At 38.3% G+C, this 25367-nt stretch overlaps 2 long non-coding RNA genes across 3 annotated transcripts; one reads left to right on the top strand and one right to left on the bottom strand.

Annotated features, from left to right (window-relative positions):
• The first annotated feature begins 2097 nt into the window (after positions 1-2097).
• LOC107000994 (uncharacterized) lies at positions 2098-13835 on the top strand. 2 transcript variants are annotated; one of them, XR_013400711.1, is made up of 5 exons: positions 2098-2199; positions 2923-3010; positions 10261-10353; positions 10673-10735; positions 13704-13835. It is a non-coding gene; the product is annotated as an uncharacterized LOC107000994 (long non-coding RNA). The 2 variants fall into 2 exon arrangements; XR_001448181.3 differs by lacking the exons at positions 2098-2199; positions 2923-3010 and having other exon boundaries at positions 9630-10353.
• A 1900-nt stretch (positions 13836-15735) lies between these two features.
• Positions 15736-24224, bottom strand: LOC114670932 (uncharacterized). Its single transcript, XR_003720777.2, has 3 exons — positions 24142-24224; positions 19797-20002; positions 15736-17480 (listed from the first exon to the last, which is right to left on the bottom strand). It is a non-coding gene; the product is annotated as an uncharacterized LOC114670932 (long non-coding RNA).
• Between the last annotated feature and the right edge of the window lie 1143 nt (positions 24225-25367).

Raw genomic sequence — 25367 nt, 5'->3', positions numbered from 1 at the left:
TGCTATCCCCTGCATTTCCTTTTCCTGTCTGATTTCTCCAATCACAGAATAAAAACTGTCATTTTATAGTTTAGTTCAAAGAGGTGGGTAAAATGAAGCTGTCACTCTCTTTTCTCTCTCTCTTTCTCTCTCTGATGCACTTAACTTTGGGGTCAGTCCTCAGTGAAAATTAAGTCTACCAAATTTAGTTATGTAGATCCACTGAAGATTTGTAAGAAAAATAAACCAGATAAAACTAATTTGACTGGGCTAAAACATTCCAAAACCATTCCAAATTAGCACCCTGAAATATATGGGGTTGTAAACTGTTCTTTGTTCTGTTATGTTTTTAAGTGGTTATCTGTAAGAAGAAGCTTGTAAGTTGTGAGAGGGAATTAAGTCCACTTGGAAGAAAGTGACAGTAAAATCTACTTTGGGCAAAATTTTCACCAAATTATGACTTTAACAGTCTCATTAATTTTAGTTTACTAGAGACAACAACTTCAAAATAACATCAATGAAATAACAGCAGCAAAACTAGTCACTCAAACTTGATAATCACATCTTTAACCAGCTTCTTTCATTGAGTTACATATTTGGAGACAATGTCATGTAAAAGGAAAACAAATGAAAGGGATACCTAGACATTTTTAAATGGCTAGGATGTTTTTAATTTCTACGGTTTTTTTTTTATTTGTGTTCATTCTATTTTAATTTTGGGATTCTCAATGTTCATTTATCTTTCCCCAACATTTTATTACAGAAAATTTCAAAATAGAGATAAGATGAAATAATTTTATGGTACATAGCATCTACTCACCACCTAGATTCTACAGTGAACATTTATCTATAACTGTTTTATTATGGGTGGGTGTGGTGGCTCATTCCTGTAATCCCAGCACTTTGGGAGGCTGAAGCAGGCAGATCATTTGAGGTCAGGAGTTCCAGACCAGCCTGGCCAACATGTGAAACCCCGTCTCTGCTAAAAATACAAAAATTAGCTGGGCATGGTGGTGGATGCCTGTAACCCCAGCTATGTGGGAGGCCGAGGCAGGAGAATCGTTTGAACCCGGGAGGCAGAGGTTGTAGTGAGCCGAGATCACACCACTGCACCCTGGCCTGGGCTACAAGAGCAAAACTCTGTCTCAAAAAAAAAAAAAAGTTATATTATGTATCGATCCTTTATCCATTCATCAATCCATTTCACTTTTTGGTGAATTTCCAAGTCAGTTGCTTATATCATTAGGCTTCTTAAACATTTCAGCCTGCATGTCATTAAATAGAGTTTAATATTTAACTCTTAATATTTGTTTGCCAACTAGCTGGTTTTTAAGACACTTTATTATTGCCTTATATTTGGAGTTCTTTACTGACATGTCTCTCCCAGATTTTCTTATCTTTCTTTCACTATTTCTTTTCTCACCCTAATTGTCCCCATCTCTTTTTTTTTCTAATTCTTTGTTACCTCCAGTTTCATTCCACTCCTTTAGAAACAGTATTTTTCAGGTCAAATGTTATAGGTCACTGCTAAAAACTAGCCTGTGTTTAGTAAAGATTACAAAGTTTACAAGTGGCTAAATCAGGGAGCATGAGAGTCTGCTAGGCAAATGCAAAGGCCTGGGCTTTGTATAGTCAAAGTAGGCCTTGAATCCTTTCACCTCATGCTGAAGGTATTTGCTTGGAAATGGTTAAGACAAAGTGCTTTTCCCAGGTCTGCAAAATTTGATATTCTAGTACAGGCTTATAATTAGCTTTTAAATACAACAGCAATTTTTCAGTGGTTTCACTCATACATCAGGGATGTTGCACGTCTATGTGCAACGTGTATATTGTATAGGGGGTGCGTGTGTGTGTGTGTGTATATGTGTGTGTGTCTCCCAATCACATCTGGGGCCTCTGTGACCTGCAGTTCAACATGGGGTTTGTCACCAAGCCTCTTTAGACTGTCAGCTTTATTGGTGCCATTTTTTTAAAGTTTGTTTTGTTCCCTATGCTAATAAAGCTTGTCTCTGCCTCAATCAAAGTATATCATCTCTCCCTTTTTCTCTTGTAAGTAAGGCAGCAATCTGTTCTGTTTAAATGCTTCATCATCTTTGCTCTCCCCCTCCCTGTTTCCCTAGATTTTCGAGATTGTTGACTATTATGTAACAGATGGCCCAACAGACCTCCGACTCTTTTGCGGTGTTGGCCAGCTTGGCTCAGGAAAATAGCAGCACTGGAGTAAGTATTCCCAGGCATGGGACGCTCATGAATTTTAACTCCTCCACAACAAAGGAATTCAAAGACGGTAAGAGCCAATCTATCAGGAGCCGAGGCAATTAAGAGACATGGGTTGGCATTCTGCTGAGGAGGACTCCCTTCCTGGGTCTGAATATTTAGACTAGAGTAGATCAGCCTGTCTTCCATTCATCTCTGCCCTGCCACAAGGTATCAAAACAATGAAAGGACTCAAAAACAGAAGCCAGTGTGTTTTTAGTTTTTAATTATAAAATGTGTGTATTGTTGTGTAAGAATTCCATGGAGGAAGAGACCAAGGAGCCATAAAGATGACACCCGAATCTTGCCAAGGACAATTCCAGTGACAACCAGGAAGAGGCCACCGTTTCTGTTTCAGATTTTATTCCTGAGGCCCTGGTTTTTAGTAGTTTAGCCACCTAGAGGTTGGGCTTAGAGCTCAGATTGTTTGTACTTTGGAGATTATTTCAGGGCATAAGGAGAGACCTACAGAGCAATGAGATGAGGAGATGGGGTGATAGTGATTTGTCTGTATTTTAACTTAAAAAGTACAGAAATGGACAAAGAAGAAAATAGCTATTTTTCACAGTACCATCACTAGAAAATATTTTGGGCATATTTGCCTTTTCTCCTTTTTTTAACCCCATGTTTACATTTTATTTTAACCTGCAAACACTGCATATGCATTGTCTATATTTTCTCTTTAAGTAATGACTGCTGCAGAAGCCGCACGGACTCAGCCCCTAAGCCCTCCAGTACCACCCAATGCCATCTTCAGCATTCTCTGGACCTCAAAGTCAGCCCATATTCATTTGTGAGTTTTCTGTGTATTGCTGCTGCTTCTTTCTTTCTTTTTGTTTTAAAGAGATGCATACACCATAACTTTTTTGGTCTTTTTGCTTTTGCTTTTGGTCCCCTTTTTGCTTTTCTTTTTGAGCCAGCCACACATAAATCAGTATCTTGAAATACTGTCTTTTATCATGTCTGTGAGAGAAGCAGAAGAATAAGGATGATTCTGTTTGTGCTCAAGCTTCCATCTGGAACATCCAGAACAAGAACTCTGAAGTTACTTTTTAACCTGGAATAATATGAATGGTGAAATCAAAAGTCAGACTTTCAATTTACTGAATAACATTGTTTTAAAATGAAGTAAATTTATATGACATCTGCATGTCTGGAAAATAATATCCAATAACAATAATAATAATTATTATTATCTGGTTTAATAATGCACTTTATTGATAAAGAAAATGAGAGCTAGAGAAGTGAACATTTCAGGTCATGCAATGGATAAAGGGCAGAGCTTGGGCTAGAAGGTCTCAGTTCTACTTTGGTATTATTTCTGTTTGTTTGGTAGTAAAGTATGGTATTCAATTAAGCATCTACTTTGTGCTGGAATCTGTGGGGAATAAAAAGAAAATACAAGACAAGGGCACTGTTCTTGTAAAGTTGAAAATCTACCAGATAAACTTACATGACACCATCAAGAACAATGCAGATACATGATGGTGCTAAACTGCGTGATATTGATGGTAAGGGAGATAAGAATTCTACCAAGGTAGAGGGTTAGCCTTGTAGAGGAGTTTGATTTTGAGATGAATCTTGAAGAATAAAAGTGTGAAAGGATTGCAGGGGATGGGTGGATGCAAGAGAGAGGCTCTCAGAGGGTGACCAAGGCAAAGTGGAGCGTGAAGTGGCTTGGAAGGGTCAAAGGAAAGAGGCGGTCTGATTGGCTCCAGGGGTGTGCCAGGACATCAACTGAAAGTGAAACTGAAGTGAGAAAAAGGATGATGACATTGATTTCTCAGAAAGTGCAGAAATTTTGTTTTCTGACTTGTTTTCTACCAGGGATTATATAGTGTATTAGTGCATTCTCACACTGCTATAAAGAACTACCTAAGACTGGGTCATTTTTGAAGGAAAGAGGTTTAATTGACTTGAAGTTCCACAGGCTATAGAAGAAACATGGCTAGGAGGCCTCAAGAAACTTACAATCACGGCAGAAGGCTAAGGGGAAGCAAGCATGTCTTCACATGGCAGCAGGAGAGAGCAAGTGAGCAAAGGGAGAAGTGATACACACTTTCAAGCAACCAGATCTTGTGAGAACTCACTCACTATCACAAGAACAGCAAGGAGGAAATTCGCCTTCTTGATCCAATCATCTCCCACCAGTCTCCTCCCCTGACATGTGGGGATGAGAATTCAACATGAGATTTGGGTGGGGATACAGAGCCCAATCATGTGATGTAGTTTCCTGAGAAAGAATTTCTAGTGAGCATCTCAGAAAGGGATTTTTTTAGTTGATACAAATATCTGTACATATTTATAGGTTACATATGTGACGTTTTGTTACATGCACTGACTGCATAATGGTCAAGTCAGGGTTTTGGGGATGTCCATCACTTCAATTATTTATTATTTTTATGTGTTGGGATCATTTCAAGTCTTCCTTTCTAGCTATTTTGAAATATACAATACATTGTCATTAACTATAGTTTCCGTACTCTGCTATCAAACATGAAAACTAATTCCTTCAATCTAACTTTATGTTTGTACCCATTAACCAGCCTCCTTTATGGCCCCACCCCCAAACACCCTGCCCAACCTCTCGTGTCTATCATTCTACTCTCTACGTCCAAGAGATCAACTATTTAACTCCACATCTGAGTGAGAACATGCAGTATTTGTCTTTCTCTGCGTGGCTTATTTCAATTAACACAATGCCTTCCAGTTCCATCCATGTTACTGCAAATGACATGATTTCTATATGTTTTATGGATGACTATTATTCCATTCTGTATATATACCACATTTTCTTTATCCATTTATCTGTAGATGTATACTTAGGTTGATTCCATGTCTTTGCTATTGTGAATAGTGCTGTGATAAACATGGGAATGCCAGTATCCCTTTGATATGTGAATTTCTCTTCCTTGGATAAATGTCCAGTAGTGAGATTGAAGGTTTATATGGTAGTTCCATTTTTAGATTTTTTGAGAAGTCTCTTTGGTGTTTCCGCAGTGGCTGTATGATTTACATTCCCATCAACACTCTGAGTTCCCTTTTCCTGACATCCTTGCCAGCATTTGTTTTTTTTTTAAATAGCCATTCTAAGTAGGAATGGGATGACATCTCATTGTGGTTTTGATCTGCATTTCCCTGGTTATTGAGCATCTTTTCATATATGTGTTGGCCATTTGTATGTCTTCTTTGGAGAAAAATCTATTCATGTCCTTTGCCCACTTTAAATGGTATTATTTGGTTTTTTTACTGTTGAGTTGTTTGAATTCCTTATATATTTTGAATATTAGTTCCTTGAATGAATAGTTTGCAAATATTTTATTCCATTCAACAGGCTGTTTCTTAACTCTCTTGATTGTTTCCTTTGCTCTGCAGAAACTTTTTAGTTTAATATAACTCCATTTATCTATTTTTGCTTTTGTTGCCTGTGCTCTTGAGGCCCTAATCTTTGCCTAGACCAATGTCCTGGAGTGTTTTCCCCATGTTTTCTTTTAGTAGCTTTGTAGTTTTGGGTCTTACAATTAAGTCTTTAATCTATCTTGCATTTATTTTTTCTAATTGGTGAGAGACAGGGGTTCAGTTTTATTCTTTTGCTTATGGCAATTCAATTTTCCCCCAACAACTTATTGAAGAGGGTGTCCTTTCCCCAATGTATGGGGCTGACACCTTTGTCAAAAATTGGTTGGCTATAAACATGTGGATTTGTTTCTGGGTTGTGTACTTTGTTTCATTGTTTGATGTGTCTGTTTTTATACAAATATCATGCTGTTTTGGTTACTATAGCTTGTAATATATTGAAGTCAGGTAATCTGATGCTTCCAGCTTTTTTATTTTGCTCAGAATTACTTTGACCATTTAGGTTATTTTATCGTTCATTATAAATTTTAGGACTGTTTTTCTATTTCTGTAAAAATTGCATTTGTATTTTGATAGGAATTGCATTGAATCTATAGATTGCCATGGACAGTGTGATCACTTTCAATTAATATGGAAGGCATTAATTATCCCAATCCATGAGCATAGAATGTCTTTTGATTTGTTTGTGTCTCCTTCAATTTCATCAGTGTTTTGTAGTTTTTTTTCTATGGAGGCCTTTTATACCCTTGCTTAAATTAATTCCCAGGTATGTTATATTTTATATAGCTTTCTTTATTTCTTTCTCAGCTAATTCATTATTAGTGCATAGAAATGCTACTGGTTTTGTATATTGATTTTGTATCCTGCAACTTTGCTGAATTTATTATCAGACCTAAGAGGTTTTTTTGGTGAAGTCTGTAGGTTTTTCTAGATAGAAGATTATGTTAACTGCAAAGAGGAATAATTTGACTTCCTCTTTCCCAATTTGGGTGCTCTTTTTTCTCTTGACTGATTGCTCTGGCCAGGACTTCCAATACCATGTCAAATAAGAGTGAGTCTCTCTTGTTTCAGTTCTTAGACAAAAGACTTTCAGTATTTCCATATTTAGTATGATGTTAGCTGTGGGTTTGTCATATATGGCCCTTATTATGCTAAAGTATGTTCCACCAACCTCTAGTTTGTTGAGAATTTTTATCATGAAGAGATGTTGAATTTTATCAAATGGTTTTACTGTGTCCATTGCAATGGCCATATGTTCTTTGTCTCTCATGCTATTGATATCAGGTATTACATTTATTTATTTGCATATGTTGAACCATCCTTGCATTTTTAAGATAAATCCCCCTTGATTATGGTCTATTATTTGTTTGATGTACTGTTAGATTCAGTTTGCTAGTATTTTGTTGAGCATTTTAACCTCTATGTTTGTCAGAAATACCGACTTATAGTTTTCCTGTTTTGTAGGGTCCTTGTGTCCTGATTTGAGTAATAGGGTAATGTTGGCCTCATAGAATGACTTAGGGAAAATCTCCACCTCTTCATTTTTTTTGGAATAGTTTGAGGATAATTGGTATTAGTTCTCCTTTAAGAGTTTGGTAGAATTTGTGAGTGAAGTCATTTTAGTCCTGGAGTTTTCTTTGTTGAAAGACATTTTATTACTGATTCATCCTCAGTACTCATCATTAGTCTGTTCAAGTTTTCTATTTCTCGTGATTCTTTCTTGGTGGATTGTATATGTTGAGGAATTTTTCCATTGTCTTCAAGTTTTCCAATTTGTTAGCATATGGTTTTTTAGAATCATCTCTGATAATCTTTTATATTTCTATGCTGTCTGTTGAAATGTCTCCTTTTTCATTTCTGATTGTGTTTATTTGGGTGTTCTTTATTTCATGATTAGTCTAGTTAGTGGTTTCAGTGTTCATCTTTTCAAATAACCAACTTTTCTTGTGTTGATTCTTTGTATTTTTTTAGTCTCTATTTTATTTGGTTCTGCTCCAATCTTTATTCTTTTTTTTCTACTAGTTTTACATTTGGTTTGTTCTTGCTTTTTCCCTCTGAAAAAGCAGCATTTGATTGTTTATTTGAAATCTTTCTGGGTTTTTGATGCAGACATTTGTAAACTTCCCTCTTAGCATGGATTTTTCTGCATAGGTTTTAGTGTGCTATGTTTCAATTTTCATTTGTTTCAAGAATTTTTAAAAAATTTTCTGCTTAATGTCTTCCTTGATGTCAGGGCCATTCATGAGCATATTGTTTAATTTCCATGTATTTGTGTAGTTTCTCAAGTTCCTCTGGTTATGATTTCAAGTTTTATCCCATTGTTGTATGAGAAAATGCTCGATAGAATTTGGAATTTTAAAAATTTGCTGAGTTTCATTTTGTAATCTAATGTATCATCTATCTTGGAGAATGTTCTATGTGCTTATGAGAAGAATATGTATTCTGTAACTGATGGATGAAAACTTCTATGAATGTCGGTTAGGTTCATTTTGTCTAATATGCAGTTTAAATTCATGTTTCTTTATTAATTTTCTCTCTAGACAATCTGTATAATGCTGAGAATGAAGTGTTAGAGTCCCCAACTAGCATTGTGTTAGAGTCTATTAGAGTCTATGTCTACCTTTAGACCTAATAATATCTGCCTTATATATCTGGGTGCTCAGATGTTGGATACATTTATTGTTATATTGTCTTAGTGAATTACCTCCTTTATCATTATATAATGACTTTCTTTATCTCTTTTTACTGAGTGTGTGTGTGTGTGGTTTTTTTTTTTTTTTACTTAAAGTCTATTTTATCTGATATAAGTATAGTTATTGCTGCTTGCTTTTGGTTTGCATTTGCATGAAATGTATTTTTCCATGCCTTCATTTTCAGTTTATATTTCTTTACAAGTGAGATGAGATTCTTTTCAGCAACATATAGTTGGGTCATGTTTTTATTTATTTATTTTTTAATCCATTCTGCCAGCATGTCTTTTAAGTGGAAAGTTTAATTTGTTTACATTCAAAATTGTTATTGATATGGCAGAATTTATTCTTGTCAGTCTGTTAACTGATTGATGGTTGTTTTGTATCTTCTTTGTTCCTTCTTTGTCTCACTGTTAATCATTGTGTTATGTGGTAACATCTATGATAGTAACATTTGAGTCCTTTCTTTTTCTTTTTTCTTTTTTTCTTTTTTTGAGATAGGGTCTCACTCTGTTGCCTAGATTTGAGTGGAGTGGATCAATTTCGGCTCACTGCAACCTCTGCTTTGGGGCTGAAGCAACCCTCCCACTTCAGCTTCCTGAATAGCTGGGGCTACAGACACCTGCCACCATGCCCAGCTAATTTTCTTTGTCTTTTTAGTAGAGACAGGATTTTGCCATGTTGCCCAGGCTGTTCTCAAACTCCTGAGCTCAAGTGATCCACCTGCCTCTACCTTCAACAGTGCTGGGATTACAGGCGTGAGCCAAGCTGCCCAGCCTTTCTCTTTCTTCATTGTGTGTTTGATCTACTAGTAGGTTGTACAATTTTGTGTTTTCATGATGATATGTATTGTCCATTAAGTTTTTGCTAGTCTGGGAAACACTTTATTTCTCCTTAATTAATGAAGGATAATTTTGCTGCATATAGCACTCTTGGCTAGCAGTGTTTTTTTAATTTGTTTGTTTTGTTTTGTTTTTTAGCTTTTGGAATATGTCATCCCATTCTCTCATGACCTGTAAGGTTTCTGCTGAGAAATACTCTGTTAGCATGATAGGGGTGTCCTCACAAGTAACTAGATGCTTTTCTTGATGTTTTTAGAATTTCCTTCTTATCTTTGGCTTTTGACAGTCTATCATGTGCCATGGAGAAGACCTTTTTTGCATTGTATCTATTTGAGGTTCTCTGAATTTCCTGTATCTGGATGTCTAAATGTATTTCTATACTTGGGAAGTCTTCAGCTACTCTTTTCTTAAATAAGTTTTCTAATGTTTTTCTCTCCACCTTCTGGGATGGCAAAATTTTGATTATTTGATCACTTTCTGGTGTCTCAGGTGTCATATAGGCTTTGTTCATCTTTCTTAATTCTTTTTTCTTTATTTTTGTCTGACTGAGCTATTTCCAAATACCTGTCTTTAAGTTCTGAAATTCTTTCTTTTGCTTGATCTACACTATTGTTGAAGATTTTACATGTATTTTGTATTTCATTTAATGAGTTATTCATTTCCAGAATGACTCTTGGTTCCTTTTTATGATATCTAGCTCTTTGATAAATTTATCATTCTTATCCTTAATTATTTTTCTAATTTCTTGGTATTGTTTTTCCTGTATTCTCTAGTATCTAACTGAACTTCTTTAATATCAATATTTTAAATTTTTTACTTGGGACTCCATATATTTCTTCTTATTAGGAATCTGTTGATGGAGAACTATTGTATTCCTATGGAAGTGTCATGTTTCCTTTATTTTTCAAGTTTTTTGTGTCCTTACACTGATGTTGGCACTCAGGTTTAACAGTCACTTCTTTGAATTTTTAAAATTTGTCTTCATGGGCAAGAATGCTTTCCTGAAGAGGTATCTATGATATTTATAGTGTTGGTTGGGTCAGTGCATTAGTTCATTCTAATGCTACTAATAAAGACATACTTGAGACTGGGTAATTCATAAAGGAAAGAGGTTTAATTGACTCACAGTTCCACAGGGCTGGGCAGACCTCAGGAGATGTACAATCATGGCAGAAGGGGAAGCAAACACATTCTTCTTCACATGGCAGCAGGAAGGAGAAGAGTGAGAGGTGAGTGAAGGGGGAAGCCCCTTATAAAACCATCAGATCTCATCAGAGCTCACTCACTATCATGAAAATAGCATGGAGGAAACTGCCCCCGTGATTCAATTACCTCCCACAGTGTTCCTCCCACCACACGTGGGGATTATGGAAACTACAATTCAAGATGAGATTTGGATGGGGATAAAGCCAAGCCATATCAGTGGGGTACTTTGACTTTGATTCTGGGTGTGTGCAGTAATGTAGTCTTCGTATGATTTCTTTGGCTGTATGTCAGTGGTATCTGTGGTTTTTTGTTTGCTTGTTTGTTTTGTTTTGTTTTTTTCAGTGGCTTGGAGTGTGTTTGTTAATGGAGGCAGTGGTGAAGTTTTGCTGGAGACAGGGATGCCAGGTGAGTCCTTGGGCCCCAGTAGTGACAGCAGTGGGCTGAGCATGCCTGTTCTTGGGCAACAGGTTTCATACGTTGGCATTGGTGTTAGTGAGTCCAAGGAGGTAGATTTTTGGGCTCCAGGCAGCTGGCTTAGGTGCCAGTAGTAACAATAGTGGACTGGGTAGGTGGGTGGGTTCTTAAGCTTCTGGGAAGTGGGTGTGTCATGGGTGATGGCAGTAGCAGTGGAGGGACTAACCTCTGGATTCGAAATGCTGGTGTTAGAAGTGGTTTTGATGGGTTAAGCAGGCCAATCCCGAGGCCCATAGGTTGTGCCTACAGATGGGAGCCCGCTGTGGTGGTAGCGGCAGGTTGGATGAGCCTAACCTCAGGTCCCTGAAGGGAGTGCTCAGGTGCTAACAGTGGTGGACTGAGCTGGACAGTCCCCAAGCACCCAGTCCCCACTCAAGCACTGGAGAATGGGGAGAGAAGGGCAAAGCCAGCCCAGTTAGACCTGTCCTGAAGCCCCCAGGGGCACATGCAGGCACTTACCATGGTAGGCAGGGGAAAGGTGAGCCTTAGGCCCAAGGCTAAATGCTTAGGTAGTGGCAGCAGCAGCTGAGCTTCAGCTCTGCTACTGGGGAGGGTGGGGCTCCTTTCAGTGGCAACAGACTTATGCCAGACATTTCGGGGAATGTGTACTTCACTTGAGCTTTGGCCCTCGCTGCAGTAGCCCACAGTGGTGGCTGCTGTGGGTGGGTGAGTTCGTCCTCGGTACACATGAAAACGTGCAGTGGCTTCACTGCTGAAGGCAGTGAAATCTTTACTAATGGTTCATGCTTCAGCTCTGAAGGTAGCAGCCAACTGTGGTGGTGGCTACAGACAAGAAATGTCAATGGGGCTCCAGAGATGTGGAGATGCAGGTGGTGTTGTAGCCTCAGGGAATATGCAGTCTGGTGGGAGTGGAGATCTCAATATAGCCTCTTGCTGTGCCTGCTTAGGGCTCAGATAGTGTCTGGGACCCAGCATAAGTTCCATCTCCGGAGCAATGTCTTCACATTGTCTCCAGGCAGCTCCCTATGTTAGTCATGAGGCCTGCTGAGGTCAAGGGGCTTTCCTGTGGCTAAGACGCAGTAGTGTGTGGTGGGAACATGGACAATTGAGGGTCACTCACCTGCTTTTCCCATATTAGGGAGCCTTTTCAGGCCCCCAGCCAAGCCCTGTCAAGTAGGCTGTCTCACTTCCTTCTCCTTTAGTGCTTTAGGTGTTTGCTATCACTTCTCGGTTGAATTCCAATATTATCTTAGGTGATCTATTGGAAATGTGATTACCTACCTGCTAATTCAGTTCTTATTTGTAGAACAAGTGCCTACCAGATGCCTCTAGCTGGCCATCTTGAAATCATGTGTCTCAGAAAAGGATTTTATCTAATACTATTCACCCCATTCTGCCTCAAATATTTGAGGAGTTGAACAAGAAACATACACATATAACTCATATTAAGTTCCTTCTTGATAGATGGTTTGAAGTGTGACTTTCTCAATATGATAACTCACCATCATCATTATCACTAGCATCAAAAACAGTATTATCTGCTGCCACTACCCCCACCAACATCACTTCTTCACTGCCGCTACTATCAGTAACATCACCCCTACTGACAACATAACTCCATCACCACCAACACCATTATCAATAGCATCACTCCACGCACTAACATCACTCCTACCCAACAGCAACATCACCCCTCAACAGCATCATCCAACAACATTATCCCACCATCAAGAACAATATTACTGCCACCACTATCAGCAGCAACCTGCCACCATAACCCTACCCAAATGACTGTAACTTTCCAATTCCCCGAGGAAAAATATTCAGAGAGGAGTCTTTCTTGATTGGTTTTTTGTTGATTTCTACTGAGAAAAAAGTATTTAGAAATCAGTGAAAATAATTCAGATAATTTAAAGAATCTTGGAAATTCAAAGAGATATGGGGCTTTAACTCAACTACAGATGATTCTGTTAAAACCATCAAAGGGAAAATCTGACAAACTATACTATATGAAGGTAAATGAAAATAAACACATTCCCAGATTGTGGCTTTTGGATTGGAATGCCGTTTGGGGTTGAAAAAGCAAAAGCTTACAAGACAATTGATCAGAAAAATATAGTAAATTCATAATTTTTAACAAGTGAAAAGCCAAGACTGATCACATTTGTGCATCAGGTTTTATATGTATTCCTCAAAAATTCAGAATCCGTCTCTTCCTATATAAATTTTCAAGGACATCAAATAATTCACCAAAGCCTCACAATTATTTCTAATTCAGGAAATTTTAGTTTTCTCTTGTAATAGATGCAATACTGTGGCACTGATTCCACTTTCACCTGTTTTAATATTCTGTAACCATTACTCCCACTAGGACACCCACCACCATCTACTTTCGGTGCCCATGTAGGCAGCTGGAAGTAGCAGCCTGATCAGCACAAATTATTGGATTCTGACTTTGCTTCAGAATCAGCTGAGAACTGTCAGTACAGAGAAAGTCTTTCCAGAGAGGTTGTGTAGTACACGGGCAAGTGTTTGTATGGGTATCTGTGGAACAGATTTTTATTCTGGGTACACCATTGACTAGTTGGTAAGTGTGGGGGACAATGCAACAACCTACTCAGGGTTTCTTTAGCTGCCAGCCTCTATAGAGATTTCAGCAGCAGCAGCGGAAAACTGACAGACACAAGGTCACACAGCCTTCCAGGATCAGTTCACATCCAATAACCCATCATTGTGAGGTAATGAGGCTCAGCCTCCTGACCTGTATTCAGGGTCATTCTACCTACAGAGCTCCTGGACTTGATGGAGGCTACCATTGAGCCTGCACCAAGCTTGACTTTTGCGTTTGCCAAATCCTGCTTCCTTCCTCTCCCCTCCATGAGTGCTGAACCACAACCCACTTCCTAATGAATGACCTGCACACTATCCTCTCCCTTAGAGTCAGCTCCCTGGAGGAACGAACCTGGGACAGTGAGACTTGTCTTCAGTTTCAGCCTGAGATTCTTCTTCCAATTCAAAGGGCTATTGTAAGGATCAAATGAAATAGTTCAATAAAATCTTTTTTGAAAACCACAATGCAAGTGTCGTTTTCCTTTCATTAGAATGATGATTAAAGATAAAGCCTCAGTCAAGCCATCTCATATGGAATTTTTAGAATATGGTCTCTGAAGGCAGACCAACTTGGCTTAGTATCTCTACTTCACTACTTATAGCTATATGACCGCAGAGAAGCTATTTTACTTCACTTCATCTCCCCTCTTGCCTCTGTAAATTGAAGACAGTAGTAGTAGTAGTAGTAGTAGTAGTAGTAGTAGTAGTAGTAGTTACTGAATTGTTTTGCTAATCAGATGAGACATACTATTTAAAGGGCTCGGTAAAGAGGTTGACTTGGAGACAGTGCAGCTACATTGTCTGCATCTGGGGGCAGCAATTATAAAATGTCAGGTGCCAACATATTTCTGGAAGTGAATAATGCAAATCTTTGGGATAGGCATTTTTTCCATGGGAGAGGGATAGGAAAAGTGTTCAGGATTCTAGCTAGTTGGCATCCTTGATGTATCCTGGAAATTTGCATGGGTCCTAGGGATGAAAGGCAGGCAGGAAAAGGTCTACACACATATGGAAGACAGAGAACTGATCAGGTCAAGGAGAACTAGTTGGTAACAGATGTCCCCACAATATGGGCAAGGAACCACTTGAACCAGGATAAGCTAGAAGGCCACTTAGTGCCGAAGGCTGGATTACAGGATTAAAAGACATACTCAGCTTTCTGGAGTATAGAGGACAGTGAAGACTGGGCTAGAATGCCCTCTAATGTTATCTGGGAAGGTGTGAACAGAGAAAAACACACCTTAAATTAGTGTTTAAACGTGTGAGAGAGAGAGATCATAACAAAGGGGGAAGATGGACTTTTAGTTTTTAGTGAAGTTATCACAAGGCAGAGGAATAATCACCTCAGATGAGTTTGACATGTAAGAAGAGTTGCTCGGGAAGGGGAACATCACACACTGGGGCCTATCATGGGGAGGGGGGAGGGGAGAGGGGGAGGGATTGCATTGGGAGTTATACCTGATGTAAATGACGAGTTGATGGGTGCTGACGAGTTGATGGGTGCAGCACACCAACATGGCACAAGTATACATATGTAACAAACCTGCACGTTATGCACATGTACCCTAGAACTTAAAGTATAATAAAAAAAAAAAAAAAAAAAGAAGAAGAGTTGCTAATACTTTGGTTGCCTGACTTATTGATTGGGAAAACTTTGGGAGGTGAATTGAATACACCAATGAAGTAAATCCAAGGAAACCCCACCCCATCCATTTGGGTTTCTTCTATTCAAGCTTCCCATCTTTTTATCTTTCCTTTGACCTGACTCAGCTCTGGGCAAGTTCCAGGGTCAACGAGCCCTGATGTTACTTCTTTCCATGTAGCATAACAGGCTGGGATCATGTGCAAGGTTTGAAAAATCAATAGTCATTCCTCCCATATCTGTTCATTATCTCTTTTCCTGTAGTGCTAAGCACTCTCCTGGGCCTTGCTTCAGCAGTTTCTCTCTCTCCGTGTTTCTACCCTCTAGTCCACTACTCAGTTTTGGCCTTCAAGCACAGTTTCCAGGAATATAGCATGCAGTCACAGTGCTTACCAAAGATCAAAGATAGAGTGGTTGAGACAGATTGCTGAGAACACTGATGACTGACAGACGCACAGGAAGGCCACCCACTGCTCCTGAGGTCAATTCAGATGATATGGCTGGGTGTTGCCTTCCTTTTCCCCACCTTCTCTGTATAATATGCCTCAGGTTCTGCAGTCAGTCAGCCAGGATGATCTTCCAAAAAAGAAGATGATATTTCTTCCTTCGAGAGTGTGTAAACAGCAGTCCTACCCTCTAACAAGCTACTAATTCGTTTGTAGAAATAGTTTCAAGATATATTTTAAATCTTACAGTTGATTAGGCTGACTAACTTATCATCTGAAAGACTTTATTGAGTGATCAGAGTTATGGAAACAATGACAATGATAATGATGAAAATCACTCCATGTATTGATCGCCTACCATGCATTACGCACCATCCCTAGCACTTTATATACATTATCACCTCTAAACTTTACAACAACCATGCAAGGTACTATTGTTCCCATTTTAAAGATGAAGAGTCAGGTCTCTGGAAACTTCATGCATTTGTCCAGTATAACACAAGAAATATTTGCAAGGTTTAGAACAGTGCTTGGCAAGTAGGAAGCACTGTATTTGCTAAATTAAAAATAAATAAAAATAAAATAGTGAGTTGCAAGAGCAAACTTTAAATCCACTTCTCTAACCCCAAAGCCAGTGCCATTTCTGCTATACCACATTACTCCCTCTACCCCCATGTAACGGTGCCTGTTCTGTGGGCTGCCCTGAGCCAGGTGCAGGGCAGGAAAGGGCAGGGCAAAGTATAAAGATTTATAAAGTCAGTAGCCTTTTCTTCTTTCTTCCCCCCTCCCTTCTTTTCTCTCTTTGCTTTTTCCTTCCTTTATTCCATGCTTTCCTTGGTAAGTACCAAGAATTTCCCATATATTGGGCTCTAGGATGGGCAACTGGAAAGCATGAATCCTCCCCTCAAATTGTTTGTGGTTCCTGAATTTAGCTGGAGAGTTGAGATGAATACACAGAAAAGTATACCATAATAAAACCAAATGAATTACAATTATCTTAAGTGATGTGATACCAACTAGAAGTATTATAGCCATTCAAAAAAAGGAGGAGAAAGGTTAGTCAAGAATTAAGAGGCAAGAAGAATGTGACTCTTTAAGGGCCACCTCCCCTAATTAGATATCATTTTATTAACTTTTCTGATTCTGAAAATAATCTAGTGCTATTTTCAAAAACACTTAAACCACAGAAAAATATAAAGGAGCAAAGACAAGTCAAACATAGAATGTTCTCATAAGTACTATAAATATAGATATATATTCACATGTATCAAGGTTTCTTAACTTCAGCATTATTAATATTTTGGTACAGATAATTACTTGTTGTGTGGAGCTGTCCTGTGCATCGTAGGATATTTAACAGCATCCCTGCCCCTACCTGTTAGATGCTATTATTACCACCCTGTTCAGTTGTGACAAACAAAATATGTCCTCAGATACTGCCTAATGTCCACTGATTGAAGAGCTAAATTGCCATGGGTTAAGAGTGATGATCAATCTCTCTCCGTCTCTTGCTCTCATATACGTATATATGTGCATGTGTGCATATATACACACACAGTTTTATTTTCATTCCAAGCATTTTCTATGCAAGCAATATACTCTTTTATGTAAAAATTTGATTATGTTATAGACCACCATGTTGTAGCCCATTTTTGTATTTGGGTAATAGCATGTGAATAATTTACTAGGTATTTTGCGTGAATGTTGCATTTTATGCCTAGTATTAGAGAGTACTGCATTTTAATCCCATACCATTAACCTATTTAGGTTATTTCTAAATTTTTCAAAGTACAGGAAACTCAACAATTAGTATTCTTATGCATGAAACTTAGTGATGTTTTCTGATAAACTTCCAGAAGTGGCATTTCTCGGCTGATGACCTTTGTAGATTTTGCTATTTTTCCTCCAGAAAGGTCGTGCCATCAAACGATGCTCCTCCCGGCTCTGTATGACAGTGCTGAATTCTCCACATCATCTTCAGCAGTTGGTGTTAGCAATATTTTAAATCTCTGATAATCTGACAAGTAAAATAATATCACGTTACACATTGGCATTTTTAATGTGAGACTGAACATCTGTTTGGATGTTTTTAACTATCTGCATTTCTTATTTTAGGAATTGTATTCCATGTTCTTTGCTTATTTTCATTTGGGTGCCATTATTGAGCACCTAGCGCTCATCATGCCCTTTATATAGTGATGCCTCCTTATCTGTCCCTCAGTAAACTTGATCCTATTTTTAGTTGTTTAGTTACTATTCAGTTATCTTATATTTTGTAGTTTTTGTGAACAGTCTTATTTCAGAAAAAATTAACTGTTATATATAGGCATCTAACTAAGGCATTTTGATCACCTTTCTTAATATTGTCTCTATTTTTTTTAGTTAATGTCATGAGGTTTTCTATCATGTCATCTGCAAACAACAAGTTTGCATCTTCCTTTCTAATATTTTTACACCTTCACATTCTTGAACCACACTGATGGTAATTTCCAGAAAATATGTTGATAACAGCTCTCATGGTGGGCATCTTATCTTGTTCCTGACATTAATAGATCTGAAAGTAACATTTTACCAGTGGGAAGGATTATTGTAATTTTTTCAGATAAATCTTTGTTGTATTAAGAAGTTACTCATTCCTAGTTACAATATGGGCTTTTCTCAGTTTTTTTAGAACCAGTAATGGGCTTTCAAAGTCTTTTAGTCTCTTCCCAGAAGTGACACGGAAAATGCCAGAGCTGTCTCCTGGTGGTGAACTGTCTTGGCATCATTTGTTTTCTGCTTTCAACAAAACAACCATCTCTAGGAGGTTAGTGCTAATGGGACTGGCCTTTGTTTTGATCCTTCCTGGGGGCAGATGCAGGCAGTGGCATTGCCTAGATTTCTTCCATGTGCTGCCATCATAACCAGGATACAACTCCTGCCATGCCATAGTCATTTCCTGCCACCACTTTCATTGGGCATAAATTCTGAAGGCAGCCCAGGAATACCAGTTTTTTCCAGTTACACTCACTGCCCTGGAGGGAGAGTGCCATTTCCAGCATAGTAACTCTGAGTTAGGGAATTGCACCAAGACCTTCTGAACTTACATCCAAAAGTGCTGCTTATTTCTCCAAGATGAGAAATCAGGAGTTGACAACGTCTCCTTCCAATGGTCTCTCATACTCTATTTCTGGCAGAAACATCTTAATGTTACTGTTATGGTGATGACATTCTTCTCTAGTTTTCAGTAAGTATTTTCTAGTTTTCAATAAAGGTCTCCTCACCTTTATTTCTGGATCATGTATATGGTTTTAATGGGAGTTGGGAAATACAGAAATGATGACTTGGGAACTCATTGTCTTCTGACCTAGGGGTCCTCATCAATTGCCTGTTCTGGTAATTGGCTTAGTATTTCCAATACAAAAAACATACTTTTTGGTATATAATATAGAAATAAGTGAAAGAAGAATTCAGGTTTCTCTGTCAGCTGTTAGCATTAATAACAAGCAGTGAATTCATTTCTTCCCTCTATCTTTTACATTTGTATAGCTTTTAAAAAAATAAGTGCAGATTTTGCAGTGCTCTAGATGTTGGTCTTCTCTACTCATAGATCGTGTATTCTTCAATTGTTTTTGCAACCATATGAGCTCACAGGAGAGGGTCCTATGGAGTCTTGATGGTGATGTGGATACCTCCCTTTCTTCTTCCTGGACTGAGGTCATAGATAATTTTATTGGCAATTTTTTTTTTTTTTAGGATCACCTATGGATCTTGGATTATTTTCAAGCTGGAGTTTCTGGCTTTGGGGTCTTAGTTTACCTTTTTTAAAAAGCTACCTTTTTCATATCCAAGTTGCTATTAACTTACACTGAATTAATTCAGTCTGTAGGCTTTCTCAAAAGTGTTTTTTGAAAAGGACCACAAAACAGAATATGAAAGAATGGTAGAGTCCAAGTCACCATGAAATTGATATAAACAAAACATTCAGAAGATATTTTTCTTGAGCCTCTCAAATGACAGCTCATAGATGAAAACCCATTTTACCAACACTTATTGACTCTGATCTCAGATATCTATCTATCTATCTATATATATCTGTCAATATTCCAACTGTTTGAATATAATGCTTTCTGATAATGAATTAAAATGTGTATAAAGGTCAATAAAGAATCAACTGCATATTCTTAGCACTGGATATAACCGTAAATAAATAACTTAAGTCTGAAGTTACTTCTAAGTGCCCTCAGTGTTTGTATCTTCATTGTTTTTAGATATTGCAATGTCCAAAATAGTCTTTGTGAGTTCTGATAGCAGGGTCTGTTTATAGATATAAGACATGTAGTGTTAAGTTTACCCAGGGATCTGCAGAGGCACTGGGGGCTGCCAGTGTCCAGAGACTGCATGATGCCAAGGCCCCTGTCTGTTCTTCTCACCCTGCTGGTTGATGGCGATGAGTTTTCTGATCCATATCCAGGCAGCCTGCTACCACCACCCATCTCTTATCTCAGCATAGGAATTCAATAAATTTTAGTTTCTTCGTTTCCACTCGGTAACCAGGCCCTGAGGAAATCAAAACCAGCCTATCATGTGAACAAGGATCTCTTGGAGTCCTGCAGAATTATACACAACCCATCCAGGTTCTAGGGGTCACAATGGGTGAAAACCCTGTAGCCAAAGATGCAGAGATGGCCTTATTGTGAGCAGAGCCACCATCAAGAAAGAAGTCCATTTCTTCAGGGAGAAGCCTTGAAGTCCTGGCCATGGTACACACTTTTCCGGCCATGGTAAACACTTTTTGGTGGACTTTTTCTGTGGACTTTTCTGTGCTTCAAGTACATCTATAATGAGGGACACCAGATGTAAAGATGGAACAGACCTCTAAAGGACAAAATGTTACATCTGGGAGCAGGGTCACTGTCTTGATCTGAAACCTGTTTCCACAAAAAACCTTATGTTTGTGTTTGACCAAATGTGAAGCGATTAAACTACTATAGCTTTTGAATATCTGTGAATTACATTCTTGATACATTGTCTTTTTATCATGACTGACAGAGTAAGAGTTTCGACCACTGGCTGGGGATTCTTTGGCAGGTATTGTTGGAACCTGGACTTCTTCAAGTAAAACAGAGATAAATTGGCATTTACCTTGAAGTATTACATGGCTTAATGTCTGGGAAAGTGTTTTGCACACTCTAAAACAGTTCTACCCAATGGAAATGTAATGTGAGTACATGTGAGCCATATGTATAATTTTAAATTCTCTGATAGTTAATCTTTTAAATAAAAAGAAATAGTAAAAATAATTTTAATAATATATGTTTATATATTTATTTAATATTTGTCCAGTACATTATCATCTCAGCATGTAATCAACATAAAATTTATTAAAGTGATATTTTATAGTGTTACTATACTTTGAAATCCATATGTAGTTTACAATTTCAATACATCTCAATCCATTTTTCAAGTGCACAATAGCCACAAATGGCTAATGGCTACCATATTGGGAAACACACGTCTAAGCATTAAACATAGCTTGCTTTTTGCTTGCTTGCTTTCTTTCTTTCTTTCTTTCTTTCTTTCTTTCTTTCTTTCTTTCTTTCTTTCTTTCTTTCTCTTTTTTCTCTCTTTTCTTTCTTCTTTTTTATTCAGTCTTTCTCACCAAGCTCCTTAAGTAGTCATTTTGGTTAGCGAGTAAGGGTCTACTTTCTCAGGTCATACTTTTTTGCCTATTTCTCTTCAAATCAGATGCCTTCTCTCACCCAATGCAGGGTCAACCATGCATGGGATTACCCCAGTATGATCTTGGGAACTGACTTCCTGCCATCTGCTAAAGCTCGCAGCCTGCTTCTCACCCAGTCAATTTGTGGATCTGAATGCCACTGAAGCCTTCAGCACTCCCTGCCTGCAATGGCTTGTTTGCAAACATTTGCCAGCTGGCTGAATTTTTCCTTAGGTAATACCTCCTCACTCTAGGATGGGTGTGGGTCACTAGCATTGCAAGGCAGGTGCTAAGCCCACACCAACCATGATAAATTCTCTGAAAATTCCAAAATTTTACTCCACTAACCTCCCCTGACTTGCATCAGTTTCTGTAGAAGCCCCTGTAAGCATCATTTCCACTTAAATATATCCAGAATTTAGCCACTTCTCATGACTTCATTACCAACAGCCTGGTCCAAACCACCATTGTTTCTTTGTAGCAGCTTCTTAACTATTTCCCCTGCCTCTGTAGCAGCTTCTTAACTAGTATCCCTGCCTCTTACCCTTGCCCCTCTTCACATAGCCTCCACGCAGCCATCAGACTGATATCCCGCTAGGATGCAAGGCATCCTTTGCCCACATCCTCCAAGGACTTCCTAATTTATTCTTAGTAAAAAACCAAAGTCCCTATATTGATCTGCAAGACCCTCCTGTCATAAACTCTCTGACACTCTTAATACCCAACTGTCCCTGCTCTAGACCTTGCTGTTTCTTAACCGTACTGGGAAGGTTTCTAAGTCAGAGCCTCAGCCCTCACATTCCTCCTGCCTGAAATGTTCTTTCTGAAGATAGCCATATGACTTGCTCTCCTACCTCCTTCAAATTTTTATAAAAATATTATTTTATCGATGAGGTCTTTCCTGATAATCCTATTAAAATTGCAACTCTGTACCAACACTCCCTATCATCCCTCCCTGTTTCATTTCTGTCTGGTGTACCCCTGAATTCCCAAAAGCTGTATAGGGCCTGACACATAGTAGATACTTAATAAATATTTGTCAAATGAATGAATGAATGAATGGATATAATAATGGCTGAAACCTTACCCTACATTGCCCATGCAGAAAGCCTATTGCTCTGCATGTCAGGATTGTTGGCTCTCCTTTCCAGTGAATTCTGAAATGCAGTGGCCATGAACCCTACCACATATCACTGCCCTTTCCTTTTTAACTTGGGGGAAGTAGTCACAGACGGAAACACGCAGAGAGAAGAGCTGGGAAAAAGGAAAATCAAAGTTGTTTGCACCCCACTGGCTCATTGCCTTGAGAGTTCAAAGCATTTCAAACTGCAGCCACAATTCTTCTTCTAGTCTGGCCCCAATTCTACTGTCTATTACCATCTAAATACTTTTGTACAGCTTTTTCACAGAATTTTGCAGAAAAAAACAATAGTGCCATGGCTACCTTCCGCAGAGACAAGGGCTATGTCTACACATAACAAAATGAGGTAGAGGATAAGGCAATTTTTCACATAAGTAAAAATCAGAACCTATCATCTAAATGGTTTGTTCAACCCGAATAATCTCTAAAAAAAATGTTAAAGTATTTGTGTTATTAGTCTTTCTTGCTGAGTTGAAATACAAATGACTTAGGTAACAAAATACAATGACATAGATAAAGTCACAAAAACTTGCAGGGCCTAATCTTTTCATCTAGTCTGAGTAGAATTTCAAACTCTTGGGAGTAGCAGTTGTTGAACATCAGGGTCGTGTGAATCAGACTTCACACATGAGAAATACCTGAAAGTGAGTGAGTGGAGGATCACATTCCTGTAGGATACTTGGGATAATGATAGGGTGGTCACTGGGCGCAGCCCACCAGTGTTGGCCTACTAAGTTAGGTAACGAAGCTCCCTCTCTTCTCTGCATGCTGACTGTCTATTCTTCCATGCCCAAATGGCACGGAAGTCATGCAGACTAAGGACACTCCAATTTGATTCATCTCAGTGTTCCTGGATTTCATGGAAACTCCAGTGAAACAATCTTCCTTTGCATACTGTCTTTCCTAAGACATTGCTGCCCTACTCCAAAGCCCCAAGGCAAGGCTTTTATTCAGCCTGCTGACCAGGACAAGTCAATGGCTCAGCTCTGCTCTTGCCTCTCCTCTTTGGTAAATCACCATCTGTAGTCATTTTTGAAATGAGAATTAAGCTTTTATTTTTAATAAATAAGTTCAAGAATAGATTATTTTTACTTCTATGAAGATCCATTGGTTATGATCTCTGCCTGAATGTGATAAAAAAGAACATTGTCCATTCTCATTATCTTAATATACATTTACCCTGGTTTTAAATTTCCAGTCTATACAGATAAGGCATCTTGGGAACTATTTGAAAGTGGGATTTGCGTAAATCTACATTTCTATCACTTTAACTGACTTAAATGATTTTGCCATTGGGTGTCCCAAGAAATTTAGGATTTTGACCACAGCACAAAGTATTTAATCCACTAACTTCTAGAGCATTTGTGTTGGCTGAGGTTTTTGATGTAAATTACTTATACTTAGAAACCATCATCCTTATCTCTGTCAATCTGTGAGCATTCTACTACCTCTTCAAATGCAGGAGTCTTCTAAAAAGCAATTTATAATAATAATAATTTTATTATAGTATATAATACATGTTATATGTTAAAAATGTATAAATTGTATGGTATATAATATGCTATAATAGAATAATAATTATAGTAATAATCATTATAGTAATAACAGATATAGTAATAATAATCATAGTAATCATAATATAACTGATGTTTATTTCATTTAATTCTCACAAATATCCCATGATGTTGGTATTTTATTATCCCCATCTTATTGATAAAAAAAGTGAAGCACAGAGAAATAAATCTACGTTCCTTAAGTCAAGCAATTGATATATTAAGGCACCGGTGTCTCCCTCTCCTTTCTCACTTCTACCTCTGATGATTGAAGCATTCTTACCTCTAGCATGTTCTTGATCACTTCCCACACTGTTAGCATTGTTCATCCCATCCCTCTGCAAATGATTATCTCTTTACCTATGCGTATGTCCCTTCTGTTTATTCATTTTGCAAATCTGCTCTTTAGACTTTATTCAAGTGTCTCCTCCTCCATAAGGCCTTCCACAATGCTCACATGCAGAAGTAATTATCTCCCCAGTCCTCACTCTATGCTTCTATTATGTCTTATGTGAGCTTCTATTATTACACTTAACACCTTGCCCCAGAACACTCCTTATCTGTCCCTTGAACTCAACTTCTCAACAGGGACCTTGTCTTCTTCATATCTGCGTCTCCTATGCAGAATATAGTGCTCAACACATAGCAGGTGCTCCATAAAAGATTATTCATAAGTTAAGTATGTATGCCCTGGGAATACAAGAAATAGCTCTTCCATGTCTTTTGTACTTCCCTGCCATCCCTTTTTGCCAGCCTCCAGTGCTGTGGGGACTCCTCAATTGATAATTCAGTGAGATGGCCGATTTCCTCAGAAGCAGAAGAAACCAAGAGTTGTACCACCATATCAAATATCTTCAACCAACAACAGGGCCAAAGGCCAAGCTTGGATTGAGCTGCCAAAACTGATTGCCTAAGTCTTTATATCATAAAGGGCAGTGGTTGGCTTGGAGGTAAAAGACAAGAAATGGTGGCTTCATATATGTGCATAAATATATGTGAATTGAAGACTCTATCCTAATTTATTTACCTTTCCAATTAATATCTATTAAATGTTTCATATATGCCAGGTGTTGGGCTAGGTGCTCAGAATCTAATTTGTAATGGTTAAAAAGTCAGATATAGTCCCTCTCCTCATGGGGCATATAGCTGATTGGGAGGAAGACAGACATGGGACAATGATTCCATTCTCTGGAAAGTTATCTTAATCTGCCAGATCATGAGCCCTTATCATTTACAAGCCACTTACCACCACATTTTTGTCTGCCACCATAGCCTATTTCCTGAGCTCTTCTCCCAGGCATAGGTCCAGATACAGCCAAATACCTTTATTAGTGGATGTGCTCCAACTCAACGGGACAAAAATGAGGGGAAAAACTACATTCATAGCTGATAATCAACAGCTATTGAGTCGTTATTGCACACTAGGCCTTCTGCTCCTCCTCCTCATGTGTTATCTCATTTAATCATCACAATGACTGCTGAAGTAGATACTGTTATTAACCTCTTTTT

The sequence above is a fragment of the Macaca mulatta genome, chromosome 11 (assembly GCF_049350105.2).
Source record: "Macaca mulatta isolate MMU2019108-1 chromosome 11, T2T-MMU8v2.0, whole genome shotgun sequence".
Lineage (NCBI taxonomy): Eukaryota > Metazoa > Chordata > Mammalia > Primates > Cercopithecidae > Macaca > Macaca mulatta.
This window is presented reverse-complemented; position numbering and strand designations above follow the sequence as displayed.